This window comes from Sebastes fasciatus, chromosome 23, assembly GCF_043250625.1.
Source record: "Sebastes fasciatus isolate fSebFas1 chromosome 23, fSebFas1.pri, whole genome shotgun sequence".
Taxonomy (NCBI): Eukaryota; Metazoa; Chordata; class Actinopteri; order Perciformes; family Sebastidae; genus Sebastes; species Sebastes fasciatus.
The window spans coordinates 19,573,995-19,589,819 of record NC_133817.1 but is presented as its reverse complement, the minus strand read 5'-3'; the positions used below and the strand labels follow the sequence as shown (position 1 = coordinate 19,589,819).

The window sequence follows — 15,825 nt, the reverse complement described above, 5'->3', positions numbered from 1 at the left end:
TTCATTTAAAAACTTCCACAGCGCTGTATGATTGCGAGTGTTCCTCTAGTCCATGATGATTATGGCGTGGTAAACAAAAGAAGACAGACTGTATTGGTCAGCTAAACCACTTTCTTTTGAGTCATGTTACCAAGATGAGTTGTAACCCTAAAAACCACACTGTTCTCAGGTTACAGTCTTTTGGTTCGTGGTAGCTGCGGGCTCCCAGATCGGGAATGTGTTTTTATGACTAACTAAATGCACTGCGGGGCTCCCACGTCCCTCGTGCTGTTGCACACTGTGGGTGCAATATTACAATATACAGCCACCTGGACCCCCGACACCCACCAGTGAAAACATAATTGTGCCTGCGAGTGTATGTACACTCAGACACACACACACGCACACATGCAGACACACGTACATGCTGGACAGATGGCTGTCATAAATGGCTGTATGTGTTAGCAAGTTGAAAGCAATCCTTGGCAATGTGTCCCCTCTCCACACCTACCCACCGACCCACATACATGTTTCATGCAACATCACAGCACCCTCTTACACCCACACACACACACACAGAGAAAAATGTGTGTCTTAACAAGTCATATTTTGTAACTTAAGAGTAATACTTAAAAGACTTAAAAATAAGAATTAAATAAATATAGAAATAAAAATAAGTGTGGCTGAAATATCCAATTGACCGTTCGCAAAAACATAGATTGCCCAATCATAGCTTAGCAAACATAACCAGACACAGCAAGCCTGTCAAGCTTTGGATTTGTCCACAATGCTGAAGCAGTGGTAAGAGCAATACTCACAATTTAAAGAGTTTGGAGGATTGACTCTTTTTTTATTCAGCCTTTCAAAAACACAAGAGTAAGAGAGCGTAAGAAACGGTTTGAACAGAATGTTTGTCTGCACTAATGTAAGCTGCATAGGTTAGGATGTCTACATACATATAGCTTAGGCTACTACTTTACCTACAGTAGTGACCTAACCCAGTGTTCCAAAGCTTTTTCATATCAAGGGCCCCGAAAGTGACACAAATTAGACCACAGACCCCCATCTGAGAGGCTTACGTATGTTCCAGGTCCCCCATCTGAAAGTGTATGAAACCCAGGACCAAAATAGTCATATATTCTGTCATCGTTATGGATGGAATTATAGTTAAAATAAATGATTCCCCTTTTTGCGGGGAGCACCCTGGACCCCCCCTCAAGGACCCTCGGGGGTCCCTGGACACCAGTTTGGAAACTACTCACCTACCCGTTGTTACTTCCAAGGCCAAAGAGCATTTCAAAAAAGCTTATTTTGTACAGATTTAGTATTTCTCCACAGAGCGAAGGCTAACATTAGTGGCTCTGTGGGGTTATTTTAGAATGAAATAACAGTCTGGTCTTATATCTGTCCTTATTTTACTTATGATACCAGTGTTTTGTTGCTTTTAGCACAATATCATGATATAGCCATCAAGTGCATATTTTATAAGGGTTTCTGATTGAAAACGGGTCAGCTTGAAACATTAAAACGTCAGCTGATGACATTTTCAACCAACAAATGAAGCTGTCATTAGTTTAATTAGCTACCAACTGATAAAAATCAACAATTTGCTGGCTAGAAATGAGAAGCTGCTTTTATCTGACATGTTCATAAAAGCATTACCATTTGCTGTTTCAGCAAAAAGCAATGGGCTTTCCCACGAAACATGAGCTAATGTAAAGGAAGTGATGACATTTTAGGTGCTAAAAGTGGATTATTAGGAATACAGAAGTAGAACTGGATAGGAGAAGAAAAGCTACACAGTTTCCTAAATATGATCCACTTGTTTTGACTGTTCCTCAAAATGAAAGATTCATCAGCAGATTAAATAACACATAAAGAGTCCATGTGCAAAAAACATGCAATCTTTTGTTTTGTTGTATGCTTAGTCATCTTTCTTACTCATATCTGTAAAACCACAGACTGGCAACAGGGCGACCAGCTCTCAGCTAAGTGCTGTTTGCTCTTTTCTGGTTGGTGTTTAGCCGTTCTGTCCGCCTGTTGGTGTGTGGGTGTTGGTGTGAGGAGCAGTCTGTGCTGCGATGAGTGTACCCGCCCCACCTACATCCTGTAATCCGCATAAAGACGTGGTGTATAGGATTCACTCGCTACAGGGTGAGCTGGTAATTTCTGCTTTTCCGATCGGTGCATAAAAATGTCACGAGGGCTGTGATTACCACGGCTGCATGTTTACATGGACTAATAACATAAAAACATGCTGACATCTTTAACTGTGGCCTGTGACACCTGTGACAGCATGCAGTGCTATCAACCCCAGCGGCTGGAATTACATACTGTAATCGCTAATGCTTAGATTTAGCTGAAAGTCAGCAGTTAGGGTTATCTCTGGTAAAAACATGGCTGCAGAGAGAATGAGTTGATATCCAGAAGGCAAATATGAATTTCCATATAGATCTGCTTACATAAGGTAAAGAAATGATGTCATTTATGATCCCAGTGAATATGTTGGTGTATGAAATGCTGTGTGAGAACATGTTTTATGTTATTATGAAGTCAAACATATGCGGGATTAGCAATCAGGGCTCCTGGAACAATCCGTCAGCTGGCTAAATTATCTTTTTAATTGGACTTTTTTTAACATAACAAACTTACTTATCTTACAATGCTGTCCAGATTTCATTCAACTCAAATTTGGTGGAGAGATAACCCAAGGTCAACGGATCGGTTAATTGCATTTCGGTGGTGATCAAGATCTGGGATTTCCGACGTTATATGATTATCTTAGTTATTGTTATTATGATGAGCTCATGTGCTAGTGGGAAGGTCTGACAGCTTCCGGGACCTTAGAAATCAGAAAGAAAATCAACTCGTTTGAGCATTGCTTTAGTTTTTCTTTGCATCCATGCTTCAAACTGTGCAGAAAGACACAAATAAGGGCTTTTCTTGAGGCTATTTTTCTGTGTGTATGTGTGTGTTTGAGCATGGTCGAGTACTATAGAGTGGCTTTGGCCTGTCAGCAAAACCAGAAGCAGGAAAGACTGATCTGGAAAGATAAGTCAACAGAATTACAAATCCCAGCAGGATATGAAGCAGCCGAGAAGCTGTGTCGGGCACTATAGTCTCACATGTTGTACACTTACAGTCTATCATTTACAGGTCTTTGTGCTGCATTGTCATGAACAATAGACCAGCACAATGTGAGAGGAAATCATGAATTTATGAATTTCACACAGCATTAAAACATTTTTTCAATACACACTTTAATAGGCTCTCTTTCTCACAACTACAAGCCAAGTATACCTTTCTGTAGGCCTATAAGGCAAGAATACTTAATTATACTTTTTTTTAAGTACATCCCGATCAAAAGATTAAGTACAAGTAGGCATATAAGCCAAGTATACTTAGACTTTTCTGTATACTTGTCAGTAGAAGCAAGTACACTTTTCCGTATACCTATCAGTATGAGCCAAGTATACTTAGATTTTTCTGTATACTTGTCAGTATAAGACAAGTATACTAAGATTTGTCTGTGTACTTGTCAGTATAAGCCAAGTATACTTAGACTTTTCTGTATACCTGTCAGTATGAGCCAAGTATACTTAAACTTTTCTGTATACTTGTCTGTATGAGCCAAGTATACTTAGACTTTTCTGTTTCCTTGTCAGTATAAGCCAAATATACTTAGACTTTTCTGCATAATTGTCAGTATGAGCCAAGTATACTTATGTATACTTTAGTTAAGTATATCTCTGATAAGTACATAAAAATTAAATTGAATTTTAAGTTTAAAAGAAGTATACTCATAGCACACTTGAATAAACTTCTTTTTAGTAAGGGCTGACAACAGCACTCTGTATTTAACTCTGTGTACATGTTAACCCGGTGAAATAATCAATGCTAATTTAAGTGAGGATGTAAATTCAGCACTAAGTCAGTGCATGTTAATGTCTGCGGCACCGTCGGAGTCAAGCGAACACCTTTTGGATCATTTCGAACACTCAAACCCAGAGCTGCATCGGCTCTATCAGTGAACAAACACTCCAATCAACACTTGTCAATACCAAATAATTGTCACTGAAAAATCAACATTCATTAACGCTGAGGAGATTTGCTGCATGCAGCATCAAATGTACTTGATGGTTTAGAAATCAGGGTTTATAAGTAGGAGAAAAGAGGGTAGAAAATGAATGTGACAGAGTGGCAAATGAATAATATGTGTGTGTGCTTTCAGTGCAGTTGCATTAAGGCACAGATGAAAGGCGGTGGAGGGGAGATCTGTGCCTCATGGCTCAGTGGGAGACACACCAGGCTTTACTCTGATAACCCTTTGACAGCGAGGTGAAGGGGTCTGCTCCACTTGCTGCAGACAGGAGTGCATTACATAGATATCCTCAACCAACACTCACACATATGCAGGGGCCTATTTCAAGCACACAAAAAAATAAAACATACAAGCACAGGAAAAAGAGAGAAAGGATTGAAATTATGAAACTGACAGAAACAAAGACAGACATGCAGTGAGAGGCGGAGAGAGAGAGAGAGAGAGAGAGAGAGAGAGAGAGAGAGAGAGAGAGAGAGAGAGAGAGAGCGAGCTCTGGACAGATTTGAAGCAAACAGAAAAAAACACAGCTCCATTCTGCCTCCCACATCAAAAAGACTTCTCTTCCAAATGTCAGGGCAGCTGGATATCAGGCCTGCGTGTGCTTCTGTGTCAGGCCCTCGTGGTTTGATTTGCTGTCCTCAAACCCTGACTGTCAGATGTCTTCTGCAACCGGAGCATCTTTTATGGTTAATATTTGAGATGCGGCTGCAGCTACGAAAGGCAAGAGGAGATGACCATTTCTCGGTGAATGAACTGATGTGTAAGAGGTTGGGTGATAGAAAGAAAGACGGACTGGCACCTGGAGAAATAAATAGAGGAAATGAAACAGCGACTGTGTTCCTGTCATTATGATTTATCACCTCGGGTATGTTTAATCCACTCAGACTATAAAGTCCCTCGGTTCTCACCACTGTACATCCCTTTGAGGGGGGAAGAAAGTAGATTGTGTCCAACATGCCCGACCACAATACTGTTTGGTGAGCAGGGCTTCCATTTATTTCTATTTATTTCTTTGGTGTTGTTCATATAAAAAATCACTTTTTATCCCCCTGGAGGGAAATTGAAACCCTTCTAGACTGCAAACTGTGGATGACAGTCCAACCTTTAATCCAGGAGATAAAAAGCAACAATCCTTTTATTCTTGCGATTTATTAGACTTTCTTATTTCCCACATTCGCTTCCCTCTCCTCTATCTCCCTCCCTCATCTCTGGCCTGACAGACAGAGCCGAGTCCCGGCAGATATTCCTTTCTCCTCCAACTGTCACGAGCGCTGACATAACCTTTAAAAGCCCTTTGGCTCGGTTTCTTACATCAGTCTGCTCTATTTCTGAACAGCATCCCTGTCGTGATTGCGGCAATTTTTCACTGAATGCTCAGCCCGGTCTATTATCAACCGAACATGACATCCAGCACTCTAAAATGAAGACCAAATCAATAAAATGAGTGCGGCGTGGTGGAGTGCCAGGAAATGGTACAATGCACCTTAATATGTCTCTGGTATAAACTACCAACAGTGATAAATCAGTGAAGAATGAGATAGAGCAACAATTTGATTTACACACAGCAGTTTTTTCTATAGGTACACATGCATTTGTGTAAATACTTTGAAGTGGATGATACATTAAAGAGGACCTATTATGCTCATTTTCAGGTACATACTTGTATTTTTAGTTTTTACTAGAACATATTTACATGTTTTAATGTTCAAAAAACGCTTTATTTTTCTCATACCAGCTGTGTTGCAGCACCTCCTTTCACCCTCTGTCTGAAACGCTCTGTTTGAGCTCCCGCACCGCCTACTGAAAGAGCTCAGTCTGTTCTGATTGGTCTGCTGGCACACTCTGTTGTGATTGGTCAACTGAACCAAACTCTTCGTACTCCGCTCCAGCTCCGCTCTAAACATCTTTGTTTGAGTGCATGCCAAGCTAGCCGCTAGGCAGGTATTGTGCAAATGTGTTACTTGGTGACATCACCACGTTACGGAAGGAAAGATAGGACTTGAAGCAAGGTGTTTCAGGTAGTTCAGGAGCAGTGTTTCTGTGGGGGAGAGTATCTCCCTTTGGTGTGGACTCTGGGCTTTGTAACTTTGCAGACATTTTACATGCACAAAAATTATATAACACACTAAAGGAAAGGGAAAAAAGCACAAAAGCTTAATAGGTCCTCTTTAAACAATTGTGGAAACATATTTTATATCCCCAATCAATACAAGAATAAAGAAACACATCTGAACAACGCCCATGTGTGCAGCCAGGGGAAGCATAATTTCAAGTTGTTTTATGGAGGAATAGGTACCAGATCTTGGGCGGTAGCAACAAAAGTCCAATAACTCAAATCCCCTTTATGTGATAAAGCCATGCGTTCAACCTATTTATAGCCCTGAGGCCCCTTAGCGGTGTCTTAGCAGGACTTGCAACATGCTATGCAGAAATGTATTTACTTAAGGTCAGTGGTCACAAACTGCTTTGAGTGATCACATTTGGTGATTCACCTTCACGATGGAGCAGCATAATGCGCCTCCATGAAGGGCGGCACATACTGTAAGGGCATCTGACATCAAAACCTGTATTCCTTGCAATCGTGCCCCGAGGGCCTATAGTCACGGTGCTTTTGAAGATGTACGCATGCATGCCTGTTAGCAGCTCACATACATGTACGAATGCACACACTACCAATCTATGTATCTTTGATGTGTGTGCTGGCTGCATACATTACGAGGGTGGATTTGTGGTAAAAGCACCTTGGAGGAGAAGAGAGCTGGAAAATTATGAATTCTCTGGCAATTCTCTGGAGAGAGTTGAGGCTTTTTTTATACATGTGGCAGGTTGGGGGGGATGGATTGGATGCATCATTTTTTGTGCCAAAGATGTAGTTTAACAGTCAAATCCAAACGCCAATGACAAAATGTTTTCATTTCATCCATTTGTAATGAAATATTTTGAGTGTACAGAGTAGGAGAGATTATATGAAATGGTATTTATAGCTTAAAAAGGCAAGGTATTCCAGCCATGTTTCACACACTAGTTTAGTTCAAGAAGACAGCTTCAAGTGATTGGTACAAAAGAGTGTCAACAAGCTACAAGTACTGACGTCTTGTCTGTGTTTCAGAGGCAGAGGGGGGTCCACACACACAGAGGGTAAAACACATGAACACAACCAAACAGCCAGCTGCTTCAGCGGGAAGTAACACTCCCTTGAACATTGCGTTAGTGCCAAAATCCGAATCAATAAGTGGAGGAAGGAAAACAGACTCACGGGGGGGGGGCAGACAGTGTGAGAGCGAGACAGAGAGGCAGCAGTATAGATTTAAGCATACTGTAGATAAAGGCAAGACACTGATTGAGCATGCAGACGGAGACAAGAAAAGGAAAATCTGATGTACTCATAACTAAGCTTCTCTTTTTGCAGGGAAGCCATGCTGGCTGTTTTATGGAGTTTCCTTTAGCAGCTATAACAAAGTATCCAGGTGGGAACAGACAAAGCTTCCTCAGCCAGCTGTTTACTCTCCAACTCCAGCAAAAATAGGAGCTTCTATCATTCAGCCTAAACACACGACATGTAAGAGCCTATGCTCACCAAACAAAACAGGAACACGCTCTTTGGAGGATGCATTACAAACAATAAATAGATACTATTGAATATTATTTCTAAGTCTAGATAGCACGTACCATTTGTACAGTGATACAGAAAATACAGAAGTGCAGTTTGATGACATGGCGGTGAAAAAGGGGAAGGTTGAATTTAAGGAGGTGGAATTGAAGAAGCAGTGGACATGATTTATGATTATAAAGCATATCATAAACAACAGAACTGAATCCATTACATATCATGTATCTGCTTGTGCAGACTCATTTCAATCAACTCGAGGCCTATATATATATATATATAATGGAATTAATATGTTGATCCCCACTGATACAAACATTTTAATGGAAAGGTACAGCAGCAGCACAAAAAACAACATGCTGCAATATGAAATGCTTGAAAAGGTTTGCTGTTTGAAACAGTAAGAAGTTTCTTTTTATTAGGATGGCAGGGTGGCGTAATGGCTGCAGTACAGTAGCCTGTGAATGTACGTGAATATGAAAAATGTGCATGCCTGTTAATATAATCCATAAAAAGAGGGCTGTCAATCGATTAAAATAGTTAAACGCGATTTGTATCTGTTCCAAATGTACCTTAAAGGGAGATTTGTCAATTATTTAATACTCTTATCAACATGGGAGAGGGAAAATATGCTGCTTTATGCAAATGTATGTATATATTTATTATTGGAAATCAATTAAAAACACATAACAATGACAAATATTGATCCAGAAACCCTCACAGGTACTACATTTAGTATAAAAAATATGCTCAAATCATAACATGGCAAACTGCAGTCCAACAGGCAACAACAGCTGTCAGTGTGTCAGTGTGCTGACTTGACTATGACTTGTCCAAAACTGAATGTGATTATTATAAAGTGGGCATGTCTGTAAAGGGGAGACTCGTGGGTACCCATAGAACCCATATTCATTCACATATCTTGAGGTCAGAGGTCAAAGGACCCCTTTGAAAATGGCTATGACAGTTTTTCCTCGCCAAAATTGAACACAAGTTTGGAGCGTTATTTAACCTCCTTTACATACAAATGGATTTCTTAGGCTTTCTAGTTTCATATGATACCAGTATCTTCACTCTAGCTTTCAAACTGAGCCCGGTAAAACCTTGCGTTAAAGAAGTTAGTGGCGTTAAAATGAATATGCGTTAACGCGTTATTAGCGCGTTAACTTTGACAGCCCTACCATAAAGTCACACCTTTTCAGATATCAACAAGCAAACACGAACACCAAAGAAACACAGACATGTGTGCTGTTTGAGTTCCCAGATGTGTCTGTATGTGTGTGTGTATGTGTGTGTGTGTGTGTGTGTGTGTTTCTAGCTGAGGGCAGCAGTAATGGTGATGGTATTGGGACTCAGGGTCCCGGTGCCCTGCTGCTGCCCACGGCCTTACTGGTGTGCTCTGCTCTAGAGAACTAAGCTCATTTTCTACACACGAACACACACACACACACACACACACACACACACACACACACACACACACACACACACACACACACACAAACAGAGGGGAGGAAAATAGCAAGACAGGGTGAAACAAGACGGAAAGCAATGCTACAAAAACCAAGAAGATAATCATATTTTTAGATTTTTCCATTAGACAATTTGCTGTATTTTGTAACACGATTTTTTTCAGTTCACCACTGCCATTTCCTCATTTGCTCTAGCCATCTGGGGGGTCTCTTTTAATTGCCTCACTCATGAATTCTGTGTGTATGTTTGTTTTTCGTCTTTTCTTTGAGCTGGGTCGGGAAACATTGCAACCTGTGAAGCCCATTGAGACACTTTATGATGCTGTATACTAAACTTGGACTGACTACCATGACTACCAAGTTACAAATTAATTCATTACCTTTAAGAAAACAGCTAATATGTAATTTAACACGGTATTCTTTTATATCTTCTAATGCCCTGCCCTCCTTTCTTTGTTTCTGTCTCTCTGAATTACTGAGTGCCCATTGGCCCAGCAGGCAAGCAGCTCCAGTGAGCACACAGTGGTAATAATTCACAGTCAATCTGTGCACTGGACCGCCACACACACTCATTTAAATACTGCCCACAGCCATTACTATATTTCTCTGTCTCTATCATTATCTCTCCCCTGCCTTGCTCACTTGACCTCCCCATGCCTCCCGCCACGACTGCTTCTACATTTGTTTCTGTTTGGAACCGTCACTCATTTGTGTATTCACAGCGTCACTCCTTCCAATAATTATTCGATCCCAGCTTCTCTCCTCTCTCCTACCGTTCTCTCATACTCTTTATTTATCTGTTCACACAATCCTCACAGCTCTGGGCTGAGTTGCCAGGACGCCAGGAAGCTCTGATTTACTTATCTTTGTTTGTGGCCCGTGGCAATAATGTTAGAGCTAAGACGGAGAGCACGGCGAGGGCTGTGTCAGTGAAGGGAATTAGTATGCCATCAAGATGCCTGACTGAATACAGAATGAACGTGTGGAGACTGACATGTATAATACATACAGTATATAGTCAAGTATTTTTTTGTATGTTTTGCACTCCTCATGCACACCTACAGTATACAATAAGGTCCTGCTGTTTTCATGGCATCCGTCAGCACATACAGTACAATATTATATTGAGATATACTGCGCAGAATCTAAAATCTAAAATACATGATGCTTCTTTAGCACTCATGCTGTAGACATGTTAAGGAACAATTGCACTCTCTGGTACTTTTACACTGTCAGGTTAAGGCAAAAAAAACAACAACTTATTTAGGTTTAGGCAACAAAAACTACAACTTATTTAGGTTAAGGCAAAACAACTACAATGTATTTAGGTTTAGGCAACAAAAACTACAACTTCTTTAGGTAAAGGCAAAAAACTACAACTTCATTAGGTTTAGGCAACAAAACACATTAAGTTTACGGAAAACCTTGTACCGTATTTTGGCTTAAAATAACTACTTTTCAAAAGTGAAAGTGAAACTTAACACTTGTGAACACGAAGACAACTACTCGTTGTTTGTTTCACATGGGATGCAAACCTCGGTCTCACTCAGTCTATACCAGTGGTTTTCAAAGTGGGGTCCGGGGACCCCCCAGGGGTCCGTGAGGGGGTTCCAGGGGGTCCCCAGCAAAAATGGGAATAATTTATTTGCACTAAAATGCCATCCATAAGCAACACGATAACAGAATGTAGGACTATTTTGGTCATTGGTTTCATACACTTTATGTAATAAAACATCTAAAAGCAAAAATCCTATCAGATGGGGGACCCTGGGACAAAATCGTATCAAATGGGGGTTCGTTGTCTAATTTGTGTCAGTTTAGGGGTCCTTGACGTGAAAAAGTTTGGGAACCACTGGTCTATACTACAGCGCTGACTTATGCTTCTGCTCGTATCATAATTACTACGGTCTCTAGAGGTCGCTGTCATCTTCTTTTATACCGACTTTCGGTAATCTACCATGTGAATAGATGATAATACCTACTATTGGGTGTAGTAGGGCCCTAATGACCCATATTTATGGTGTTTAAGCATCAGATAACGCCTATTCTGTGTCCACCTGACGAACTGTTTGTACCGTTCACTCATTCCCTGCTTCAGAAATATCTAATTTGGTTTATTGGAAAGAGCTATCTCAGTGCGCCACGGGTGTCCATCTGCATCGGTTAAGGTGTGAGCGAGTGAGCGAGTGATCAAGTGAACGAGCGAACGAGGGAATTGGAGCATGGTGAGAGATTCAACCTGGGAGTCGTAATCATCTCCAGCTGCTGCCTGTCATTTCTCCCCAGTTCTTTCATTTTTCCTCCAGATTCCCTGCTCTCTCTGTCCTTAATTCCCCCCCCCCGCCCATCTTTTCTTACCTCTCTTCCCCTGTGTTATAATCTTCCACACTGCTGGAGAAATCTAGCTCAGGGTACCCATAGGCTGTGTTTATCCCGAGCTCCAGGCACCCCAGGCTGGCATGCTTTGGAGAGAAGAATCCCCCCACCAAGCCTCGCCGCAGGTTCACCGGAGGTTCTCATGGCTTCGCTGCACGGCGCCCTGCAGCGCACAGTAGGTGCTGACCTACAGAAATGAAAACATCACCAAGGATGAGGGAGAGGTTGATTATATTGGATTGTGAAAACCAACCATTTGCGGGGTTTACATAAAGCAAAATCTACAAGACTTTTGAGTGAATGTTCTGGCGATGCTGGTGTTGTTTATCCCAGTGGCAGGTTTTCTAACAGAGTGTTAATCCAGCCCTCTTGAACACATCCAATTTTGTTTTCCCAGATACTATAAAGAGAACTTGTTGTGGGAATGGATTATTTCATTCTTTGTCCTGAAACTCATTCCTGCAGTTACATAAGGCGTCATAACAAGCACCACACTTCCCCCTCTTTGTGGCTCCAGGGTTGCCAGGCAACTCCAAGAACGTCTGCCTGGCTGCGTCCCTGCAACCTTTTGCGGCACACACACACACACACACACACACACACACACACACACACACACACACACATGCATACACGACCCAATCCTTTAAATTACCTGTTCTCCTCTAGAAGTGTCTTGCCTCAGAGGTAGGTTATGAGGTTATTTGGCTCTGTTATTGGTGTTTATCTAAGCTAATGACGTTTCTGAAAGGAGAAGTCTGAAAAGAGAACAGAAACTTCACTGGACACCAGATGACAGCGTGGAGTTTCCCAACTAACTTCCTGGACAGAGACGGCCAAAGGAACTTTGGACGCATATCGAGGCTGCGTCTCAGTTTGTGTCTCTTTTTGAAGTCTTTTTGTCTTTTGGAGTCATATTTCCTCGCCTCTGCCAAACTTTGTCAAGGCTAACAGACTAAGATCAACCAGTGCGTCTGATTCGGTTGCTGCAAAGCATGGATGATTTGTGATTAGTAGATGGCTGACACCGGACAGGAAGGAGCTATTCAGATGTGCAACATCATCTTGTTAAAGGATTAGCTGGAAGCTTTGAGTCCTCATCCAGCGTCTGGTCACTTTTAGTCAGACAGACGTGACTTTGACAAATATAGATTCTCTTTCCTGATGAATGTAAAAATAATTGTGAATCAGAATCATCAGGATCAAGTAGCACTCATAAAGTACGAGGACTGACAAGAGACAGATTTTAAAACGAGTGGTCAAAATCAAAGCACCAGAGGCCGACATAGCGTCACTTTTAGTCCCTATAACTCTTGACCCTACATTTCCCATAATGCAACTCATGGTGGTCTCTTACGTTAGACCCCATTATGCCCTGTAAATGCCAACATCTTTCAAACTCAATGCCTCCTGGTTTCTACAATATGCTTCTGGGTAAAATTTGAAGTCTGAAGTCCAATTTAGTGATTAGTGATGTTGATGAAACTCAAGACTACTCATATACAGTATGCCCATATTTCTAAAGTATACTCCTTGAAATACATTTTGGCCTTTACAAAGAAATGCATTGCCTTATCAATAGATGCAAAACATTTAATTCCTCTATATTAGCTCATATTAGCTTAGCTTAATACACGTCTGTGTGATGCTTGGCATTTCCACTGTAACTGCCATCAATGAGCCAGTGTGCCGTCTGTGATTTCTTTCAAATATCTCTATACTGCCACACTGTGATTCCACTCTGATGACTTACACTAGTTCTACTCTGAGACTGGTAAGTACAATCCATTCACTGTCCCTCCTTTAAAATGGATTATTATGGCCTTGAAAATGGATTCACACTAGACGTCCTCTGTATGGCGAGAGCAGGTGCATTGACGCTGTGTGGTATGGTAAACAGAGGCGGCCCTCATAGCCCTGAATGGATGCAAGACCACACAACAAACCCCGTTTGGAGTCTGAGAGATTTATACAAGCTGAGCTTATGTACGTTAAATACTAGGTTGAAGCGGACTATGAAATATTAATGTTTTATTGTAAGAAATGGCATTTTACATGACGGAAGCAAAGTGGACTTCTATGGCATTACAATAGGAGGGACAAAGATCAAACTTCCTGCCCTCTCACATGTCTTTCATCCACATCTGGATTTTTATTCCAGGCATAAACAGAGAGAGGTTTGATATTTTTCAGCTCTTGATGGTACAAATAATACCTCATGGGTCGATAGGCTCCTTGATATCCCAGTGTTTGTGCTCCCCACAGGCACATGCACACACAGAGAAAAAAGAGAAGTTTGTGAGTACGCACATGAGAATGAAAGAAATGATGCACAAGATGCAGAGACATACGGTAAAGGGGGAAATAGGAGGTAGCATATAACAATGAGTTGTAGTCATCCAGCGCTGGAGATTCCCCAATAGATCATCTGCCTGTTTTAATAGCCTTTGGGCGTAATGTCCTTGTTAGATGGGATTCCTTTGTCTGGAAGATTGCTGCCTGCCCAGACATACACACATACACTCTGGCAGCATCCATGTACAGTATTTTCATTAAAGGTCCCATGTTGTGCTAATTTTCAGGTTCATACTTGTATTTTGTGTTTCTACTAGAACATGTTTACATGCTGTAATGTTTAAAAAAACTTTTATTTTCCTCGTACTGTCTGCCTGAATATACCTGTATTCACCCTCTGTCTGAAACGCTCCGCTTTAGTGCATTTCAACAGAATTGCAACGGAATTGCGTTGCTAGGCAACAGCTTGGGTCCATGTTTACTTCCTGCCAGCTGATGTTATTTACATACACTGCAACAGGAAATAAACTGGGACACATTTAGAATGTTTATGTTTAAAACCGTGTAATGGTCTAAATATTGTATATTTGTGACATCACAAATGGACAGAAATCCTAACGGCTTGTTTCAAGCGCACAATTTCTGAATACGGACTGTGTGGATTTCTTTATATATTGAGCTTTTTGATAGTTTAACAGTATTTAGCACTTGAACCTGCTTTATAATATAAATGACATAAAAAAAACACTTTTTACAATATGGGACCTTTAAAGGTGCAGTGGTGCGGCTCTGTGAAGAGGACCTGCTCTGTATGTAGATATACTGTAAATGGCTCATACTAAGGTAACAAAAACACAAATATTCTTATTTTTAGGTGATTATACACTAAAGAAAACACACTAAATAATATTATATTCCATATCTGCTAATAGATCCCCTAAATGTTACACACCGGCCCTTTACGAGGATGCCATATTTTGTTAATGGCATTGTTTATTTGCTTTTTCCTACTTCTGTGTACTAATCTGTGAGGCTGACAACTAGAATTAAAATGAAACCGACATAATAACTCAGATTTCAACCTCAGGGTAACATGGGGGAGAAGATTGTCATTTGAAATAGGATTAATCGTTTGGAGTTCATCACTGAGAAGTCTTTTAACTTCAAACCATTCATTGAGCTCGCCTCTCCGGGTGGCTGCACCTCACGCATGAACCTTTTCAAGTGTTTTCCTCCCAAACCTTTTCCACAATCTCTCACACAGTGGAGGAAGGGAGAAAAATAGAGGAAATTCCTATAATAGGAAAGGGGCTTTTCTGAGGAAATGGAATTGAACGAGCTGTCTGGTAGCTCAGCCCTCTATTGATTCAATGCCCAGAGCTCTCTCAGTCTATCTGTCTGTTGAAACCTGCAAAATGGACCTCACATCCAAGTGGCTGCTGTGTTTGTTTCTAAGACTTGGTCAAATGAGTGATAGATAACACACAATGAAAAAAAAATAGCAGTGGAACATGCGTTACAACAGGTGAAAATATGTCCTGATGCAGTTATGGATCTTGTTGCCTCTGGGTTATTGGTATGTTTCCAACATATACAGTATTTTGTATCACATCTGTAGGTGGAAAATGGTGGTTACCTCCCGAGAAGGCATCAGGTAATGAGGACAGAGCAGAGGGTGCCGTTTATCCCCAACACAGGGCCACAGCGAGCCCCTAAATGTGTTTTTAATCTACTTAATCAGATGGCCAGATGACAATGACATTACCTTATCAGCTCTGCGTGTGTGTGTGTGTGTGTGTGTGTGTGTGTGTGTGTGTGTGTGTGCTCGAGTATGTGCTTGTGGGACTTAATGGATTTTTTTTCCCAGGACTCAGATAAGCCTATACATACCTGGAGTGCAAAATGCTTTCATTGCAGATTCTTATTGAGATTCTGCAGTAAATTGATGATCCCGCCTTCTCGCTCACAGCAAGATACAAGGTAAAGCTCACCTT

The 15,825-nt window shown here is 41.1% G+C and overlaps 1 long non-coding RNA gene across 1 annotated transcript in view; it reads right to left on the bottom strand.

Moving 5' to 3' along the window:
• The window catches only part of LOC141762322 (uncharacterized), a 30,930-nt gene that overhangs the window by 5,268 nt on the left and 9,837 nt on the right, over nucleotides 1–15,825 (bottom strand). The window contains exon 2 of the long non-coding RNA XR_012592801.1: nucleotides 11,519–11,723. This is a non-coding gene — a long non-coding RNA (uncharacterized LOC141762322). The remainder of the gene's footprint in view (nucleotides 1–11,518; nucleotides 11,724–15,825) is intronic.